This window comes from Bombus bifarius, unplaced genomic scaffold (genome assembly GCF_011952205.1).
Source record: "Bombus bifarius isolate JDL3187 unplaced genomic scaffold, Bbif_JDL3187 scf7180000008050, whole genome shotgun sequence".
Taxonomy (NCBI): Eukaryota; Metazoa; Arthropoda; class Insecta; order Hymenoptera; family Apidae; genus Bombus; species Bombus bifarius.
The window spans coordinates 601,485-606,908 of NW_022884416.1; the positions used below are offsets into that span (position 1 = coordinate 601,485).

General features: G+C 33.3%; 1 long non-coding RNA gene across 1 annotated transcript; it reads left to right on the forward strand.

Moving 5' to 3' along the window:
* Positions 1-2,612: 2,612 nt before the first annotated feature.
* Positions 2,613-4,912, forward strand: LOC117208047. Its single transcript, XR_004487623.1, has 2 exons — positions 2,613-2,653; positions 4,412-4,912. It is a non-coding gene; the product is annotated as an uncharacterized LOC117208047 (long non-coding RNA).
* The last annotated feature ends 512 nt before the right edge of the window (positions 4,913-5,424 follow it).

Genomic DNA, 5,424 nt, shown 5'->3' on the forward strand with positions numbered 1-5,424 from the left:
CCACTACGTTCGGATCACGCCACATTCTTTTACTGCGAGGTAAAATACGGGCCACGAGTCGACGTTTCTGGAAGTCGCCCTGCTTAATGAACCACGCGCTTGCCACTACAATGTTTGTTTGCCGGGCAGACGCGACGATCCGTCTGCGACATTATAGTGGCGCGATCGATAGTTAAGAATATGACCTATGGTAAGCCGAATGGCGTAACATTCTCCCCCCGTTGAGAGGGTACCGATCAAACTAGGGAGGTGTGGTTGAAGTTCCCATCTCATTTCGTCTCGGTGGCTAGTTGTTCGGGTTTCTCGAGATCGGGTTGAATTGGCAGTGGGACAAGCCTTTTGACGCCCCGATCCAAAATGCTCTTTGCCGTCTGAACTGTAGCTGTCCGGATGACACCATCGGCGCCTGGATGAACCTTGATAACTCGGCCCAGAGGCCAATGCATGGAGGGAACGTTGTCCTCTCTGAGGATGACGATTGTGCCTTTTTGGATGCTGTGTCCACCCTCGCTCCATTTATTGCGGTTGGTTAGCTCGTTCAAATACTCCTTATGCCAGCGGTTTCAAAAATGTTGTTTAAGCTGTTGGATATGCTGCCATTTGGAGAGTCGGTTCGATGGAATGTCTCTGAAATCTCGATCACGTAAGCACATTAATGAATCGCCAATGAGGAAATGTCCGGGAGTGAGGGCTAGGAGATCATTTGGATCGGTGGAGATAGGAGTTAGCGGGCGGGAATTGAGGACTGCTTCTATTTCTATGATAAGAGTATTACGGTGTTAAGCTCATATGTTTCTGTTTCTCCACTCGCGCTGCGCCATAATATCCTTTGATATTTCCGATCCTCTGGTCGTACGAGGAATTGCCGATACATTTTCTCGATGTCGCCAGTGAGTACGTACTGATGAGCGCGGAATCTAATTAATATACAAAATAAATTGTGAATTGATTCGAGAATATAGGATTTCCCCATTTTCATGATTATCGTGATTTTTGTATAAATATATTTTTTAAGATACTAATAATTAGGTAGTTATAAATTAGTATTATCAATTATTTTGCATTTATAATTCCGCCTCTAGTATAAGTGTTAATTGAAAACTAACTTTATGTTTCAAAAAGTACTAGCAAAGTCGTTGAGTAACAAGCCACTGATGCTAACACAAATAGCATTGTCGTAATTAAATATTTCTAAATATTCATTTTTCATTTTGAACCTGTAGAAACAATTTATTATATATACTATTAGCTAAGTAATTGCATATTTAATTAAGTCGAAATATAAAACTTAGTTATTTTAATAATTTAAAAAATAAAAAACTGACAAACATTTCAATTTAATTTATGGTTGGAACAAAAGACAGTTATTTTTCATTAATTGAAATATTGCAATGCAGAGTACTTTCCAAAATACGCCGAGAGTATTCCTGATGGTGAAACGAGCGTTGCTTCATCTAACGCAGCTAAAGAAAACAACATCTATGTAGTTGGTGGTACGATGCCTGAAATAGAGGGCGATAAATTGTACAATACCTGTACTATTTGGGGTCCCGATGGAACTTTGATAGCAAAGCACCGAAAGGTAAGTAATATATTCCTTTATGGCTTTGAATTTGAAAATATTGGGGTGAAGAAAGTGACTCTATCTAGGAATAATTTAGGAATATACATATGTACATACGTATACTATAACCAATTCTATAATTTACGGTTTATAAAATACGTTATGATACGGGAAACGCCCATTTTTGTTGTAATGTGTTTGTTGTTGTATAAATTTTTCACATACTTAAAATATTATTATACTTATTTTTTCTCCTTTTTAAACATTATTAAATGATAAGATTTTTTAATAAAAGAAAGTGATAAAAACGCTGTCAGTTATTAAATAAAAAATAATTAAAGTTTAGGAGTTGGTAACTTTGATATTAAATTACAAAAGTTGCAGCAATAGAATTAGCGACCACATTTTTATGTTATTAGGTACATCTATTCGACATCGACATTCCTAATAAGATTACTTTTCGAGAGAGTGATTCACTCAGTCCTGGTAACTCCCTAACGATGTGAAGGGCTGCAAAATAGGTATTGGCATTTGCTATGATATTAGATTCGAGGAAATGGCACGCATTTATCGGAACAAAGGTACAGTAACTTAATCGATCAATACTTAACTAGCAAAAAATTAAATATCTTTCTTAAATATATTCTATATAAAATTAATATAATCTGCAACTCTGTATAAAAAGAAGCTTAATTTAAAAAACCAGTATATTTGCTGAAAATGAAACAAATAAAAGAATTAAAAGCACAATAAGAGGACTGTCCTCGCATATTCAGAAATGATGGAATGTGAACCGTGCAACTACGAAGTTAATTGGTATTCGGTGGCTTCATATTTCCTGCTTCTCTGGGTTAGGTTGCCAAATGCTGATATATCCAGCGGCATTCAATATGACCACTGGACCACTGCACTGGTCATTACTTCAGCGTTTCAGAGCGAATAATAATCAATTATACGTTAACTGCATATCACCGGCTCGTGTTCCTTAAGCAAGTTACGTCGCATGGGGACATACACAGTTGACCAATCCCTGGGGAAAGATTCTTTACGATTTGGAAACTCAAGAGAATATGGCAGTCACCGATATCGGTAATTTACAGCTTAAAATTAAAAGCGAGAGATCCATGATGTAATTAATTTTTAGTCTCGTTAATTTATCGATTTAGCCATCTTCCTCTGTATTTGTTGAATTTATTAGTAAGCATTACTTATTACTTCGTATGTTTCTTTTTTCTATCAGATCTAAAAGTTGTTGAGGAAGTAAGGGCTCAGATACCTACATTTTCTCAGAGACGTACAGATTTGTACGACACTGTCTGTAAGAAGGAGTAACTCTACACTAAAACAGAAAATGTTTTTTTATAATATTTCTACTACAATATCCTTTTTTGTGAATTATTACTAATTTCTTATCATTTGTACTGAATGAATGACTCAATTAAGAAAACCAAAACGTTATAAATAATAATCTGTATATCTTGTGTATCAACATGTAATTGGATATTATAATAATATAGGAATGCTATAATAATATAGGATAATAATATAGGAGAATAATAATATAGAAAAAAATACATGCTTTTAAACACCTTTAATATCGATCACATAAATTGTTATAATTCACAATGATTACGCATACATAAAAGACCCCTTGATAGTAAAATTTACGATCAAAAGGCAATTACGTATCGTTTAACAACATTTAATTTATAACACCTTTTAAACATTTAGACAGATTAACACATAACACTTCTTATATATAAACATCAATTCGAAGTTATCAGCTTGGAGAAATTGGTCGATTAATACCTGTAGATTGTCTGTCTCGATGAAAGACTTAAAGAGAGCAAAAACATGATAATGCCGCTAATATAATATTCCTTCTTTCTTGTATCTGTCTGCCTCTCAGGTCGTTTTACTAATTACAATAAGTAATTTCGACTTCTTTGCGCTCTCTTTTAACGCATTCGAGACCGAAAGAAATTCATATCAGTCAGTAGGCAAGGGTATAATATACATATTTTATATATAACTTATGTAGTAATGTATATATCATGTTAATTTCATATTTTTTTCAATATAGAATTATTATATATATATATATATATATATATATATATATATATATACTGTACATAATACATTATAGAATAACATAGTATATAATTTTATATTTTAAAAATATGAGGCATACTATTTAAGATTGTCATCGATTTAAAATCAAAGTATGAAAAGGATACCCTGGAGAGAGTAAAACACAGAATCATTCCAACTAAACATTCAGATCGTACCGACACCTAGGTATCGTTTTACAATTAAATCTCGGTCTCGAATGGATTAAAATGAAATACATCATTGCAGCTTGAACATCTTCAATATCGAGGAGATTCAAACTTTACAAATAAAAGCGGCCTGTTCCCCTTTCCACGACAGACTCTCATACCATATCCGCTCTTATCCAGGCTTTTACTTGAAACCAGCAATGCGTTCATTTACAATTTAAATTTACCCGGACCATCCACTGAATTGTCAGCCCTTTATAAATATATAATGAACCCAGAACATGTGCCTGTGCCCCTGGTATCGACACTTGTGATGTTCGTACCGGAACCTTTGTACAATTTCAATTTGTCACGCGTGAATATCGATTCTTCCAAGGGTCACAGCTTTATGCGGCTAAATCCTTTAGAACGATTAAAATGATACTAATGATATGGTATTTTTTACAAAGATTTAACATATCCATAAAATAGGAAGTTTCGTGCTCTCCTATTTTATATTAATTATAAATTAATAAGTTTTATATGTGTTATTTATAGATCTAATAAATTTTTTATTGGTTTACAGCAGGTGCTCCGGGTATAAACAGACGACAAACGAACAAATAGAAATTCAAACTATTGTCGTTGTTTAACTCGCATGGGACTATAAGCTCGAATTGGACTTAAACGTTACGATCGTCGAGAATAATTACTATGTGTACCCTGTACGACGGGCAGAGAATCTTAAGTTATTAACGGCAATTCCTTTGTGCATAATTCAGGTTTATTAACAACCAGTAATGGATAATCATCGATGAACTCTTTTTGAATAAAGTTCACATTTATAAAGCAAACACTATAAAATACGACAGGACAATTGTAATCGATAAATGACATTTTATTAGGATATTATAAGAAGCTAAGATATCGAGGTACATTAAAATTGAGTCCGCTGCAACCCTCATGACATTTAAAATCCTACGCGTATATTGAGTAAAGTTGTTATATTAAATATAATCATATTAAATACAAGCTCGTCCGCTGGATTCCCAAATTATTTGGTTAAATACTTTGAATACGAGAATACCGAGTGTTAACAGTAGTAAATCCTCTATATGGTATGTCTACTTTGCTATCTTGAATAGGTAAATAACATTTCACTTTAACGCATTTAACCAATATTAACATTTAACATTTAACCAATATTATACGCATATGCACATAATGTTACTGTTACATATAATGATATATACGTAGATATACACGTTAATTAAATCCTCTATATGGTATTTTTATATCAGTATCGTAAACATTGTAAACCGGAAATCTTTTATTACACACGTACATATACAGTCAATATTATTGTTACATATAGTGATACATACGTTGATCCACACATTAATTAAATCCTCTATATAGTATTTTTACTTTGCTATCTTGAATAGATAAATAATCTCGAATATAGACATACAGGTACACTTACGTTGATATACACCTTTGTACAAGGTGTCAAAAAATTTTTTATCACAGCGTTTTTTTAAGACGATTTTATAGCTTCGAAATTGATCTTGACACGATTTTCGTCGAGAAATTTATGTC